Source organism: Sycon ciliatum, chromosome 3 (genome assembly GCF_964019385.1).
Source record: "Sycon ciliatum chromosome 3, ocSycCili1.1, whole genome shotgun sequence".
Lineage (NCBI taxonomy): Eukaryota > Metazoa > Porifera > Calcarea > Leucosolenida > Sycettidae > Sycon > Sycon ciliatum.
This window is the reverse complement of record NC_088645.1, coordinates 15,993,195-16,010,096: the sequence shown is the minus strand read 5'-3', so window position 1 is coordinate 16,010,096 and position 16,902 is coordinate 15,993,195. Positions and strand designations below refer to the sequence as shown.

At 46.9% G+C, this 16,902-nt stretch overlaps 1 long non-coding RNA gene across 1 annotated transcript; it reads right to left on the bottom strand.

Moving 5' to 3' along the window:
* Position 1: 1 nt before the first annotated feature.
* On the bottom strand, positions 2–16,280 carry LOC135811553 (uncharacterized). The gene is made up of 4 exons (XR_010552654.1): positions 15,171–16,280; positions 3,508–3,549; positions 850–907; positions 2–122 (listed from the first exon to the last, which is right to left on the bottom strand). It is a non-coding gene; the product is annotated as an uncharacterized LOC135811553 (long non-coding RNA).
* Positions 16,281–16,902: the final 622 nt, after the last annotated feature.

Here is a 16,902-nt window from a genome sequence, read left to right as displayed (position 1 = left end):
GCTCCGCCCAGTTACACAGAAGGTACATTGTGAATGGCAGCTGAGCGAAAAAAAATTCACTATTTCACACCATTCTGGCCATTCACAGCTCCATGATTGACAGTGACCACCGTGAATTCTTGCTATATCCGGGAAAAGGTAGTGCACAAAAGACAAGAGCCACATTGATATAAACCACTTACCCAGGGCTGCTGAAAGCCAAAAACAACCTATCTCCAAGTTTGCGGCTTTCTGCTTGTGGCTCCAGACCTGGAGCTCAAGCCAATAACAGCATGTCTTTCCTGGGGCACTACCTGCAAGTGCCAGCGGCCTACCAGCAAACCAAAAATCTAATCAATTCCAGCACTCGCATTGCAGCTGCGCCCAGTTATGCAAAGGTACATTGCAAATGACAGAATTTGGCTGTCCGCAGCCGACCCTGCACTGTGGTTTTGCTGTTGCAAATGTCAGGTGTGAGAGAGAAGGTACATTGCAAATGATAGCTGTGCGCGAGTTGTCAAAATTCATCATTTCCCAAATTTCTAGCCATTCACAACTCCATGGTTGACAGTAACCACCGTCAATTCCTGCAATAGCGGGAAAAGGGAAAAGGTAGCGCAGAAAAGAATAGAGCCACATTGGTATAAACCACTGACCCACGGCTGCTGAAAGCCGAGAATAGCTTATCTCCAAGTTTAGGGCTTTTTCCCCGTGACTCCGGACCTGGACCTCAAGCCAATAAAAGCATGGAAAAATTTAGGCATTACCTGCCAGTGCCAGCGGCCCACAAGCAAACCAAAAATCATATCAGTGACAGTACAATAAAAATGATAACTGGGTGCGAGTCGTTAGAAATGAACAATTTCTCACCTGTCTGGCCATACATGGCTCCTATTCTGACTCTGACCACCATACAGTCCTGGAATACCTACCGGTGTGCAGAAGTTGGTGGACAAAAGAAAAAAGACACATTTCCATAAACAACTTACTCAGGGCTGTTGAAAGCAGAGAATAATTTACTTATCTCCATGCTCGTAGCTTTCTGCCCGTGAATAGAATCCGTTGATAAAAAAATGTTTAGATTACATAGGTTGGCAGTGACAAATAAGCACTTGTGCATACGAAAAAAGGTTCAACCCCCCCCCCCCCAAAATTCATAGCATTTTGCCATAGGAACTCAAGTTGAGGGGCCCGTATCTGAGGCGTCCCCGAGACGTTTGAGTGTAATCGGACCCAGATGATGTGAAAGGGGAATGCCAGTTGTAACTTCAGGAATGCAGGCTCAAACCACTCTCTCTCATTTACAAGACACATATCATGCCTATAATTGAATATGAATGCATTACTGTCGCCGCGCTCTCAATCACAGCCCTTGACCGCCTTGAGCGAATCCAGCGCAAGGTGGCCAGAACTTGCCTCCGTCTCCCCCTCTTCACTCCTCTGAATCATTCAGTACTGCTCCATCGGCTCAAATGGCCGACAATGTTCTCTTGCCACAAAGTAAAGCTCACCCTTCTTGCACACCCCATGCCAACCAGCAAGGTGGCCAGAACTTGCCTCCGTCTCCCCCTCTTCACTCCTCTGAATCATTCAGTACTGCTCCATCGGCTCAAATGGCCGACAATGTTCTCTTGCCACAAAGTAAACCTCACCGGCCTTCTTGCACACTCCATGGAATACCAATATGCCCTACAACACATACGCATGCTCAACACCCCCATTCAAGTTACGCCCCAGTACAGCCTTTGACACACCCGCACTTGGCACTTCCCACCCACCAGAACCGACCGCTGTAAAAGTTCCCCACGGAAATTCCTTTCCAACTCCATAACCCGCAGCCCCACCCAGAGCATCTCACCTTCCCATTAACGTATCTCTTATTGGCAATGGTGCCATCGTGAGAAAAAGGAATTCAAACAAACCAAGTGGCGAGGGGAGCACAGTGCCTGGGCAATCCAACCTACTACTAGAGGGGAAACCGGCCGGTTGAGAAAGTGAGGCTGAAAAAGTGGACTGTACGTCAAAGATTTTCCAAGCAGACTACAGCATTGTTTGCTGGTGACAGTGAACCTTTGTCTAGCCATCCTGTTACTATAGTGACAGTGAACCTTTGTCTAGCCATCCTGTTACTATAGTGACAGTGAACCTTTGTCTAGCCATCCTGGTACTATTAGTTCTGATGCGGCTCATGTTTTGCAGACAGTAGTACATGCACCCTGATTCCAGTGTGTATGTGTGATGTATGACACACATGTGTGTATGTGTGATGTATGACACACATGTGTGTATGTGTGATGTATGACACACATGTGTGTATGTGTGATGTATGACACACATGTGTGTATGCGTGATGTATGACACACATGATTCCAGTGTGTATGTGTGATGTATGACACACATGATTCCAGTGTGTATGTGTGATGTATGACACACATGATTCCAGTGTGTATGTGTGATGTATGACACACATGATTCCAGTGTGTATGTGTGATGTATGACACACATGATTCCAGTGTGTATGTGTGATGTATGACACACATGGCGCCCTACGGCCAGAATGCTTATGGGATATACATGTCAGGGGCATAGCAGCCGATCAGGCCGGTCCGCCTTTGGCCGGACCACTTTTTCGGCCACTTTTTCGCCCAGAAGTGCCCAGAATTCAGGATTTTGCACCTCAATTTCAAAAATTTCCCCAGACCCCCTCCAACCGGACCGCCTGCAACGGCGGTGCTACGCGCCTGCATGTACATACATACATGTGATGTATGACACCATATTGCAATGTATGTGTGTGTGTGTGTGCGGGTGTGTGCGTGCATGCATGCGTGCGTGCGTGTGTGTGATGTATGACATAATTATTTTGCATTGTGCATTGCGCATGTGCATTTGTGATGTTTGATATCATGATTTGTTTGTGCTCATGTGTGAAAATTCTTTTCTGTGATCTTCTTGTTCTGGATCTTGACTATACTTCTTCTTTCGCTATCTGAAATGTCTACCTGTCTGAACTGAACAAGGATGCGGTGTTTGTGATCATGGTACATTGCGCTTGTACTGTGCATGTTGAGTAGGACAGGGTAGGACATAAATACATTATAATCGCATGCATATAATGGAGCGACACCCGTCCAGAAACCCTTGAAACCCTGGCTGCACAATTAATGCCATACAACTAACTGTACACTTTTTCGGTTCTGGTGATCATAAGCTTGCCAAGGAATGACCACCAAGAAGAACACACAAGAGACACTGGCCTTTTGTTGCAATTGTTTCTCTTACATGTCAGGGGCGTCGGACACGGTACCGTCTCTGCGGCATTGACTGTACCACCTTTCACCCCAGGTGCCCCCGTGAACCCATAAAATACGCTGATCTGGGATCTAAATTTCCAAAATTTTCGGCTTAGCCACCCCTCACCACGATTAAATTGTACTTCAGATGGCTGACCGTACCACACTAAAAAACCTTCCGACGCCCCTGCATGTGTCCATGATGTTCTGCTCTCACAATATTTTGGAAGCTTACCTTGGCTGCCGAGCGACTCAGCCTACCTCATCCAGATGACTCCTGCAGAAATGCACACAACCAAGGAGAGATGCATGGCGTGCGGAGCATAGTATAAAGCCAAGCAGTACAATGCTAGCATAGTATAAAGCCAAGCAGTACAATGCTTGCCGTTGCCAGACACACACAAGCGAGAAAAGACAGGAAAGGAAGACGCAGTGTATACGCTCTAACCATGCAACTTTTGCTGAGCAATGGACACAAACAGAACACGAGTCTCAAGGTCTACAGTACTGTCGGGCGCCAAAGAACTGGGGACAAGGGTTCTAGCCTAGCCCGTTCTTATTTCTCGCGAACACAGCTGTTTCGTTCATATTCAACGGTACAGTCATACAAGTACAGCTCTCGCCGGTTCCGGCTAGTCTCGCATCCGGAGCGCCATAAGGTGGCGTGCTCCTGATCTCTCTCTCTCTCTGCTGCCTCTCCAGGGCCCATGTGACCCTAGTGGTAGTGGCTCTACAGGACAGGACAGGTGTGTGTGTGTGTGTGCCAGGTAGTTCGGTTGGTGGGTACATTTGTGCCAGATAATGTTGGGCCTAATGCCAACGGGCTCGGCTGCTTGAAGGTGTAATGTTGTATCTGCCACCTTTGTTGGTTTCAAGGTTCATATACTTTCTATTTGAAGCATACATACCTATTGGCCCTGGACTGTTTCCGGCTAGATTAACTCTTGCCAATTAATGGTGCTAGAGAAGCTTATATCAGATCCACTCTGATTTGGCCACCCACACTCAGTAGCAAGTATAACCTTCGCTGGGTGCTTTGACTGCTGTGATAAATATATTTATGAGCGAAAGAAGAAAGTGGTGTCGCGGCTCATAGCAAACAAATAATTTCCGTTCGCCGTCGTGTCCGGAGACCATCTTCGTGATCAAGCCTCAAGTAGCAGAGTAATTCCTGGAAACAATTTTTAGGGATTTTAATTGATTATATGGCGTCCATTCCTATCCAGCCGAAGAGCCGTCGGCAGATTATTGCGGGCACAGAGGACGCCTCTTGCGGAAATTTGAGAAACCAATGCCATGATATTGCCTTCACTCAAAGAAGAGTCCCCTTCAATTTTCTGTTTTCCTTCCTGCCTTGTGCATTTGATCATGACATGGATCATATTCTGGTCAATAAATGAGAATAATGCATCTGCCCCAACTTCAAAATTGTGAATATCCCGAAAAAGCCCGCAAACTTCCGAAGCAACAACCGGTTGCGTGCTTTCGGGCTTGCTTGGTATTTCCAGTATCTACCAACTTTGCCAGAGAGCACAGTTTCATGGGAGTCCTACCCGAGTTTTGGAGGTTGGTGTTCTGTTTAGGGAATGGCTCCATAGCTTTATCACCACCGTTATCCACTTGCTCCCTCGAGTAGGATCCCGTATCAGACTCATCGAGAAACCGTGGCAATTAGCATTCACTCATCTTCATCTGGAGCATATAACTATGTGTTTCTTTTGTTTCGGTCACTTTTAATTCTTCGCCCACAATGATCCAGTCACTCTCCTCGCATTCATCTCCAAACTCCTGTCCAGAATTTTTTCAAAATCAAATGAAATGCTTTCGGCAGCGACACTACGCTTGCCGAACATGGCTTCCGCCACACCGACCTAAACTCAAAGGAAGTTCCAAGAATATTATACCTGCGCTGTCACTTCATATTGTTCAATGCTGCAGATGATACTATAGTGGATCACTTTCCACCACTTCCGGCGAACAAATTTGTCTGATTCGACAGGATTCAGGATAACGATATTGACCATAAATTCACGTGAAATACCGTATTTTACCGGTTGTAGTCGACCCCGTATCCGGAGGTCTCAGTTCTGCGTTTTAAAGTTTTCACCCAACAAAGCACTACTAACTACTCCCTGCTACTAACACATCAACAAATCATGTAAACATTCATTATTGCAGGGTATAACGTCCCAATCCTTGAAAAAGGCCAATAAACTGAACCAAATGTGTACACACGGTGCACTCGTGCATGCAGTGCAGGCCATTTGTTTAACACTGATAGTTCCCGGTTATAAATCGAATCCCGGTTGTAAGTCGACCCCCACCCTTTCTCCTTCGATTTTTAGTCATGAAAGGTCGACTTACAACCGGGAAAATACGGTATGCATATTAGCATTTCCATATGTACAAATTACCACCTTCATGGTCCCCCATCTACTTGCTCCTCAACGTATTCCTCTTTATGCTATTCACGTGTGTTTCTGAGCCAAATTCGCCCTCTTATAGATGCCTGTAGTAAGTTGAATCATATGATGCCGCGCGGTTATTCTAGGCAGTACCGCCTGGCATTTTAGAACAGTACTCAATTTTTGGAGATACAGCCCACTGCCACTAACATAATACAAAATAAACGAGAGAGCTTGGAAGCTCAGGGCCCTACGCTATGCTTTTTTGCCTTGATGACCTAGAAAAAAAAGCATAGGGATGTTATAAATTCTTATAAATTTCTACTTTTTGTTTTTAGACATAACCTGGGATTCGAACCCGCACTATCGCCCTGCATGCATCCCCCGATACACTTGGTATACATACTAATTCTTTCAAGTTGCTTCACGTTATGATCTTGTATTTGAAAGCCCTATTTGAATATGCATTGTGGCCAGCCGTCTTTGATTGTACGGTACGGTACGGGACAGGTACGGTCGAGGGTATTACGACACCATCTACCGCCTTGATGACGGCAAAAAAAGAATAGGGATTTTATACATTTTTCAATTTTTCAATTTTTTTCAGGCATTCCCTGGGATTCGAACCCGCACTATCGCCCTGCATGCATTCCCCCATACACTTCGCATTCATACTCGTACTCATTCTTCCAAGTTGCTTCACGTTATGATCTTGCGTTTGAAAGCCCTATTTGAATAGTGCGGCCAGTTGTATGTGGCCAGCTGTGTTTGATGGTACGGTACGGGACAGATACGGGATAGCGCCAGGCGTGACACAAACACACAAACAAACAAACAAACACCAAATTAAAGCTGTGTGGACCCTGGCTAGCGCCAGACGTTACTGACGTAACGTCTTCTGCATAGCTACGGGAATAAAAGTCACTAAATCTGGGGAGATTCTAACATCCCATATCACAGCAATCCCATTTTGAAATTCGGAAATGCATCATATGATGCCTCTGGTAGTTCTAGTATTAATGTACTTCGAAGTAGTTGGATCCCGGGACAGATACCCTGGTGCCGTTAATCCTTTTTCTGCACCTTGTCCTCCCCCACTTACTGCTTTGTGGTGAACCCACAAGTGGGATCATTTTCAAGTCCACCCAGATATTGGTGATTTCAGGGGGTGCCGCCCATTGGACAGTTCAATAGCCAATTGAGTCATCTTTCCAAGATTCCTTTTGAATCTCTCTCCCCTCTCCCGGGGAGACCCACATGACCAGTTTTGGCAGTGAGCAAGTACCTTAAAGTCCGCTACAAACGCCCACCCCAGCGGGTCCATACTATTTCCGTCTTTTTCAGTTCAATTATAGTTGTAGAAAACTGGCATGAAGGTCGAATGCGTACGAACACGGCTGCAATGCCTACAAACTGCCTATGTCTTTCCAGGAGGCTCTGCAAAAGCGATTGTCATTATTTTGCTGCAGAGAAAAAAGTCTGTCGAAATTTCCTTTCATTCGATAAATGAGTAGTCTTTGTGGTGGTTCGCTCTCCATGCGGTAATGCCGTAGAATCCATCTGATTTTCATGAAATTTCTGCAGTGCCACGATGTCGCGCTTTCAAAACGGAACAGTGATTGTACTGCCGAAGCGTCATTCAACGACTTGATTGGTCGCAGTATTGCAGTTGCAAGTCGAACAGGGGGGATTTCACAGAAGCTACACCTACAAATCGCTGCTAACTTGTTGAAAACTCTGAAGTGCTCGAGAAAAACACTTGCCTTTGAGCGTTGTGTGATTTGGAAATGATGGCTTGATACACCGACAGAAGTGTATTTGGTTCCTGCGATACTCTGTTCTTCACTACCTTGTTATTGGGAAGAAACTCCCGTTTGGATTTGCGAAACAAAACAACCATCATCATAAAATCACTACGAGCTAGCTCGTGGCTAATGCCCAAAGAGATCTTGAAACAAGGAAAGTGGACATAGTTTACCGTAGCAAAGCGCTCTTCGCGCTACGGTGTAAGATGCACTTTTGCACAGTGAAGATGACAGTGCATGCGGTCAGTGTACAGTACAGGCCAGCAGATCTTGCAAAAATGGGGTGGGCGTTTGCAGCGGACTTTACGGTACAAGTACATGTGTTGTGTGCGTGTGTGTACGTGTGTTGTGTAATCAATGGTGCTAGTGATGCTTATACCAGATCCACTCGAATTTGGCCACCCACGCTATTAGCAAGTATTACCTTTACTGAGGGCAGGGGTAACTGCAGTTGGATACCGTGACGGATACCCTGACGTCGTCAATCCTTTTTCTGTACCTTGTCCTCACCCACTTACTGCGGCATGATGAGCCCATAAGTGTGATCATTTCCAAGTCCACCCAGAGTTTGGGGATTTCAGGGGTGTCGGCCGTTGGCCAGTTCAATGGCGAATCTTTCCAAGATTCCTTTTGAATTTCCACACACTAATTTGGCAGTGAGTAAGTACAAGCACATGTGTGTGTGTGTGTGTGTGTGTGTGTGTGTGTGTGTGTGTGTGTGTGTGTGTGTGTGTGTGTGTGTGTGTGTGTGTGGTGTGTGTGTGTGTGTGTGGTGTGTGTGTGTGTGTGTGGTGTGTGCGTGCGTGTGTGTGTGTGTGTGTGTGTGTGTGTGTGTGTGTGTGTGTGTGTGTGTGGTGTGTGTGTGTGTGGGTGTGGGTGTGGTGTGTGTGTGTGTGGGGGGGGGGGGTGTGTGTGTGTGTGGGGGGGGGTGTGTGGGGGGGGGGGGTGTGGGAGGGGTGTGTGTGGGGGGGTGTGTGTGTGTGTGGGGGGGGGGGGTGTGTGGGGGGGGGGGGGGTGGTGTGTGTGTGGGGGGGGGGTGGTGTGTGTGGGGGGGGTGGGTGGGTGTGGGGTGTGTGTGTGTGGGGGGGGGGGTGTGGGGGTGTGTGTGTGTGTGGGGGGGGGGGTGTGTGGGGGGGGGGGTGTGGTGTGTGTGGGGGGGGGGTGTGGTGTGTGTGTGGGGGGGGGGGGGGGTGTCACTGATGAAGCAAATCCAACCTACAGTCCATACAGGCCATAAAAGGGTAAAATTTTGAGTTTTTCGTCAGTTTTTTTGGCAGTCCCCTATGGAATGCTCTTCCAATTGTGTTTTTGAAGTCTATTCCTCCAAAAAGCAAGCCATAACAATAATAGGATTTTGGCCAGGTTTTCCCCGAAAGCACTGAATCGGGGAAAAACCATGAAAATCCAGGCCGTTAACTCCACTTGCAGAACAGTGCATTGTGCGGTTCGAACCCCAGTCGGGGTACCTTTTTCGGACTTTTTTCAAGTTTCAAATGTCACGCCATTGCACCGTGTACAACAAAATCACCAAATAATCACCAAATAAGGGAGCTCACCAGAGCCAGCGCTCATCTTTTTCTGAATGGACTGTAACAAGAATATGCTGTGCACGTGGCATGCTATTTCTTCTTCCACATAACACGGCATGCTATTTCTTCTTCCACATAACTGGGGCCAAAGCATCATTTGCATTTGCATTGTTGGTTGCAAAGTGCACACACACCACAGTAATTGCACCACCGCAATCGGCACATCACCAAAGTCAGCAAACATCACAGTCTGCACATGGCTACAGTAGACACACAACCACATTCGACACAGCACTACAGTAGTAGGTAGGACACACAACCACATTCGACACAGCACCACATTCGACACAGCATCACGATTAGTACACCATCGCCATAGTCACCACATCGCCATAGTCACCACATCGCCACAGTCGACACACCAATACAGTTGCAACACACCACTACAGTCACTGCACTACCAAAGCTAACACACCACAAAAGTCACTGCACTACCAAAGCTAACACACCACCACAGTCACTGCACTACCAAAGCTAACACACCACTACAGTCACTGCACTACCAAAGCTAACACACCACTACAGTCACTGCACTACCAAAGCTAACACACCACCACAGCCAATGCACCAACAAAGTTTGCACACCGTCTCAGCCACCACACCGCCATAGGCACTACACCACCATAGGCACTACACCACCACAGTTAACAATCACTACCAATTTAAACAATTTAAACAATTTACACAATTTAAACAATTTACACAATTTAAACAATTTAAAGTCAGCACAAATCCACAGTCGACACCCCCCCCCCCCCCCCCCGCACACACACACACACACACACACACACACACACACACACACACACACACTCGGCACACTACCACAGTCAACACCCAGCACCCGGCGCACAGCTACAGTCGCCACGTGGAATTGTCGACTCACAGCGACCGTCGGCATACAGCCGCAGTGAACACACTGTCCAAGGTTCTAACTTCTAACCAGTAAAATACGGTGTGTGTGTGTGGGGGGGGGGGGGAGGGGTAGGGGGAACAACCAGATGCCGATTTTTCCATGCTCCACTATTGCCCTGTCACAAAAAAATGCAACGCACGGCACGGCTGTTAGCTGCATTTGGATCGCGGCAATTTAGTTTTCTGCACGTCAACCATGAAAAATCAATGCATGCTCATGCATGTTCATGCATAACCAGTCAGCTGGCCTGCTCGCCCATGCATTTGACAGGTAACAATTCCATCAAATTTGAGATATCGCTTCGTTCTAAGTCTCAAAACAGTTCTAAAGTCACCAAACCACGCTGGTAATCGATGGCTATTCAATGTTAACATCTTCAGGAAGACTTCAGCCGTTTCCCGAGAGTTTGGGCATCTTTGCCGTTATTTTTCACGGTGTTCTTCTTCCTTCTGCCTGGAGCTGCAATTGCATCCTGGAATTATTTGAAAGGTATTTCGTGCGGGCTGTGGGGGGTTCCAACAGGCATAAACTGACATCGCTATAGGATAACTGGTAACTTTCACCCTTCAAGGAGGTAGAGCAATGAGAATTTTTTTGTGGCGGTCGTCCAATTTTTGTGGCGGTCGTGGTTGTATTTGTGCACTTCCAAGGCTTTCATTCTGCCTGATACTACTCTCTACTGTATGGGAATCGTTGTTTAGGCACATGTAGCTGTCTTATTTGGTAGATCTGCTGTTTTCAATCACTTGGGACACTTTGTCTAGCCTATTTGTCTTTCGTTCGTGCCATCTATCAGTTTTGTGGGGTGCCTTGACCTGTATTTGTGAAGTTCTCGAGTAAAGACCCTAATTCTTGACTGGAGTCACGTCTTGAATTGAATTTGCTGGGTGAGCCCTCGTTCACGCAGTTGTACTTATCGTAATAGCCAATATCTGATTGCTGGACGGACTAGCGGGTAGAACAGGGATGACCAAATGGTCCAAGTGTGTACTAGTACACGATTATTGTTTCCATCATCGTGAAATGAGCAGTCGTCTGCCTTTGGCACTGAGGACATGAGGAGAGTTGATTGTTACTTCTGCTCAGCAATGAAGCGATCATCAGTTCTCTTTGTTCTGATTATTGAGAGGACATACCGGCATCGCAATCAAGTAAAGATTAGGCAAACCTCGCCAACCTCCAAAGAGAGTCGAAGATATTCTCTCCAAATGCAAAGACGATCTTTGTGAGTTTGTGACTTGCATTTGCGTGCATACATGAGCAAGTCACGGACCACGGCACGTGCGCGGTTACCATGCCATCTCGAACCGACGCCATCTTTCTAAGTTGCCGCTTCTTGACAGCCGTGACGGGTGCACAGAGTACTCGGAACGATCGATTTGTGCCCGCAGTTTCGCTATGTGAACTACAAAAACACAAATTTGAAAAATGCGTAGGGTGGGGCATAAGAGTACGAGGGGGCTGTGCCCCTACCCCCCCCCCCCCCCACACACACACTTTGACTAGAACCCTGCTGTCACAAACGCCTATAGTTGACACACGGCCATAGTTGCCTTGTGGCTACAGTTATCAAACTACAACAGTCGACACACAGCCACAGTCAACACACAGTTGCCACACATCCATATTTGATGTACAGCCACAGTTGTCCCACCATCATAGTTGGTTAGTTGCATGTGTGCTTTTATATGCAATGCACTTCTAAACAATGTGGTGCTGAATGGGAGAGCATTCACTTACTTTGCTCCCTGAGCGCTCACACGACTCAACGCATCTCTACAAGATAGTATGGCCGCGATGGTACATGTACAGCACATAACAGGATCCTGGATTAAGCCCGGCATCATCTGTCACGACGTGATCTTCAGTTAGGCAACACCAAGTTAATTCTATGTTTTGCGTTGGACATTTTCTGGAAAAGGCACGCAGGCGGGTGGAAAAAAAAACAAAAACAGAAGAAAAACAAAACTCCATTCGATGTGTACTGAGCCATGCTGCACAAACTGTCACTAATATCTAGAGTACACCATGTACTCTTGCTAATATCCAAAACGACAACAAGTCGCCACAGGACAGCTGGCAGACTGGGCTGGAGCGATACAATAACAAATGTCATGGATGGCTCTTGACATGAGTCGAGTGGAATTCCGCTCCATCACAATCGTGACTCCATCACGATCGTGGAAAATCTCGAAGTCCTTGACACCTGGAATCTCCGCTCGCTTGGTGAGCAGGCCCTACTGTACGGCTTGGAAAAATAGATATTGTCATCGCTTGCACCTTCTTCGTACCATCGCCTGGAGTGCAAGATTATCGAGAAACTGATAACCTCTGATCTGCCATACTGGCTAGAGAATGTTCGCCAGAACAGCCATCGATTGACTTGTCTCGGTTCTTTTTTTTCTTGTCAAGGATTCGAAAAGGTATGCGCGGGCGGTAACGCAAAACATAGAAATGACTTGGTGTGGCCTTGCATGCACTGCTTTATACATCACTCCCACTTACCCTGGGTCACATCATAGTCGTCAACAAGCACAGGAGCAAGCACACCCATTACAGGCGTTTGTACCTGGCACTATGCAATGTCACACGCATTTGGCAGCGCTAGGGAATAAATACCACGATGAAAATGATGGTGACAACAACGGTGGCAGGGATCGCTACCACACAATTGCTACCACACAATTGCTACCACACAATTGCTACCACACAATTGCTACCACACAATTGCTACCACACAATTGCTACCACACAATTGCTACCACATAATTGCTACCACACAATTGCGATGCAGTGAATGGGATTTTCGGTCTTTGACCACATGCTGGTGAGCTGATCTACTCATCTCCCACCGCTTTAGGAGCTGCATCTGCGCCTTGATCCTTGAAGGGTGGTGGCGTTCCTATGGATGCGGAAAACTCGGCCTCTATATAGAGAAACCGAGTCTCACGCGAACCGTGAAATTGAAAAAAAATTGCTACCACACAATTGCTAGCACACAATTGCTAGCACACAATTGCTAGCACACAGGAACGCCTGTCACACAGGAACGCCTGTCACAACATGATTCAATTGTTACTACAGGAGTGACACGTAACAACATTGATCTCACTCGATTTAGACATAACAACATTGATCTCACTCAATTTAGACATAATGCACGTAACAACATTGATCTCACTCAATTTAGACATAATGCTACTCCTGGCTCTGCTACGTGCTCCCTCTGGTACACGTAGTCATCACTGGTCACTTGCTATATGCAAACTAGAAAGTTGTCTTAGCATCTAGTGAGATGACACAAGATAGTGCCCGGAACAATGGCCGCTCCGACACAGGATTAAACATTTCTACATGGTATGTTGTCCATGCAACTCACAATAGCGGAATAAACAGCTGACTCTGAAACCGGCCCAGACCAGCAGTTTTATAAGGTGAGAATGTATAAATTGGCCCTACCCCAAGGGACACTGGAGCAAGTCACTCGGGAGTGAAACCCACATCATTATTTTCTGGTTACATTTTCCCGTGTTGTCTCCCTGTATTGTGCTACGACTCCCTGGTGTAAGCAAATGTGCAGATACAAGTAATGAACAATGGTCACTGCGTCCTGGATCTGCCAGAAAGCACAATGTCTCCCAAAGGTTGGGAGTAAGGCAGCAGTTAGGTGCGAACCATGTAGCCAAGAGTGCATAAACAAGAGTATGCAACTGTGGTTATGGATCAGTGCGCGGCGCGCTGCCTTCATTACGTAACTTGCCTTCATCACGCTCTGAAAGCATGCATTCAAACTCACAATTTCTCGTACGAGTCCATCCGTTTTGCTCGATTCGTTCCAGTGCCTACCCGATCTCTAAATGTTGGCGCGTGAACTCCGGTTCCGTAAGAAAGTCCATTTCAAATCAGAGTGAAAGTGCGGTGTTTGCGGTGTGCGCGTGGACTGCAGCTGAATGATGTAATGAAGGCAGCGCGCCGCGCATCTGGCCTATAGAAAAGAGATCACAGTTGCATACTCTTGTTTATGGACTCTAATTGCACATCATAATTACCGTATTTTCCAGGGTGTGTTAGCCGCACTTTTTAACGCCTAAAATAACTCCCCTGCGACTTAGACTGCGAGTGCTGGCTATGAATCAACCAGTGAAACAGCGTGCCATGAACAATATGCATGTATGGTGTCATTCAACTAATTTTTATGTGTTTTTCATTCACAGAAATCCATCATTGCAGTTGTACAATCTCCCCATGCTGTCAGTTCAGCACGAGGGACAAATCAAGAAGCTTTGGTGGAACTTCAGTAGTGCTTCTTAACCCTTTCAGGGTCACAGCGCATTTACTACGTCTGGGCACTGAAATTCAGTGCATCAGTACAATTGTGGACATAGCAACAAACAAATTGTCTCAACATTTTTGTTTCTCAACGGATTTTCAAAACTTATGGCTTACTGGAAAGCTCCTTTCCAGCTCGTCAACTTCCACGTACTTTCAGAGCATACAGCACCTCAAGGACGCCCCTAGCCTCGCCAACAGTGTCCCTACCGTGCACCAGTTTGGCATCAAGACCACGCTCAACTATTTCCTTCGGTTTGAGGCTCCTACTCAACGTAGAACTACCATTCAAACTGCATCGAGCTCGTGAGATTCAAGCGATGTACTCATACGTCATGCTGCCTTTCACACAACATTGGAAAATCCCCTTGAATGACTTGAAAGTCGCAAAAATATCGCCAGACAGAAAGTAAGAAAAATGTTCAGATCGAAATCGCGCGTTCAATTTATTGCCGCTCGATCATTTGTTGAGCTATCGCCACACCGAAACACCTCTGGAAATCCCTTTCCAAGACCGTTCCAATGAGCTATAGATCTTTGCGATGCGATAATCCGTTCCAGAGTTATCGCTGTTTGTACAGTGATCTATCAGTGCGTACGGTACTTGGACTGTACAAAAAGTATAGCGTGAGTATACTCGTCATTGCCCAGACGCGATGGGGTCTGCATGACGAGTATACTCGTCATAAACCCGGAAAGGGTTAAGTTTGGATGGCCAAAAATTCAAAATCTGACGTGCGTCTTATACTACGAGTGTCCAAAAATATACGAATTTTGGGCCTGAAAAGGAAAGTGCGGCTTAGACCCCAATGCGGCTAGCACCCTGGAAAATACTCGGAAAATACGGTACTGACCTCCTTTCAGCCACTAGCAAAGTGACCCGTGGACATGAACTCCATCCGTTTCCTTGCAGAGACACTTGTACATGTTTGCAGGTATTTACGTGCCAAGCGTGCCGAAACCGTGCAACCATTCCGTGGCAAAACAGCAGGCATTGATTCCGTGGCCAAACGTCAGCCATTCCGTGGCCACGCGTCAGGCATTCCATGTCCAAGCAGCAGCCATTCCCTGGCCAAACGTCAGCCATTCCATGGACAAACAGCAGCCATTCCATGCACAAACATACACATGTACATCCAATTGTCATTGTGTGCAGCCATTGGCTGAAATTGTTGTTCCAAAATTGCTGGCTACGAGGCAGTTGTCACCAAGCAGCGTTCAGCTCTGGTCCAGGGACCCATGACATTGTTCAGCTCTGCGCCGTGGACCCATGGCATTGTTCAGCTCTGCTCCATGGACCCATGACATTGTTCAGCTCTGCTCCATGGACCCATGACATTGTTCAGCTCTGCTCCATGGACCCATGACATTGTTAATTCAGCTCTGCTCCATGGACCCATGACATTGCTCAGCTCTGCTCCATGGACCCATGACATTGTTCAGCTCTGCTCCATGGACCCATGACAATGTTCAGCTCTGTTCCATGGACCCATGACATTGTTCTTGTAGAAGTTCCGTGCAGTTTATAGCAACCACAGTGTTCTCTCACTCTTGCTGTTACACTTACTCGCATGTCCGACCAAAGCTACATTCAAAACTAACCAATAGACGTCGTGTGGGGGACCATGGAGGGAGTAGAATTCCACAGCTCTAGGTGAAGAGAGTTAGGCCATGGCCATAACAACGCTGATACTATTATCTGGAAGATGTGCCGTGCTCCTGACAAGATTAGTGTTCACAGCTGTTAGCGGTCGCTTGAACTTGTATTTGTAAGCAAAAAGCTGTTCGCTCGTCACAAACTGACAAAGCCTCAGTTTCCAACACGTAGCACACGGTCACAAAATTCAGTGGCGACATCATCATGCCATGCGCCAGTACTGCCCTAACACTGTGAGACATAATCATTGCAAACATTCGAAGAAGGAGAGATTAGAATAATGAGCACTGAATGCAATGGTTGAACGGAGATTGAGTGGATGCACACAGTGAATAAAATCCTAACGAACACATATTAATTATTATTAAAAAAATACCATGGAAATCGTTCAAATGATTTCATCGGTCAATTTTTTTGCCAGCGAACTAAGTTAAGTTAAAGGGGAAGTTAAGGCAAAAATCAAAATTTCACCAGTTGTAGTTTTCGGGGTGCTGAGTCGAATGGTCTTGGTCCGAGAAAGCTGAGACGCTCCCTTCCTACTTGAATCCCAATCGAACTCGCGCACTTCCACCGAAACTGGGTGACTGCGCCCTACGAGATGGGGATTTGTATGCAAAATGTCACTAAAAGCGCCATTTCGTTCTTATAAAAGCACGGATGACCGCGATTGGCCCATATGTTGTAGTCTTTTGGACGCTGAGTCGACTGGTTTTGGTCCGAAAAGGCTGCGATGCAGCGTTCCTCCTTTATTCCCAATCGAACATGGTTGAACAAGTGGTCACGTGCTCCTGGGTGCCCAAATCACCTGGTCACCACGCCAGCAGGCGACACATTTCACACCAAGGTTCAACTCGAGTGACAGGAGTGCACCCAAAAAAGGTCAAACAGGCTAGTAAGTTGTACCCTGCAGGCACGGTGACCAGGTGACT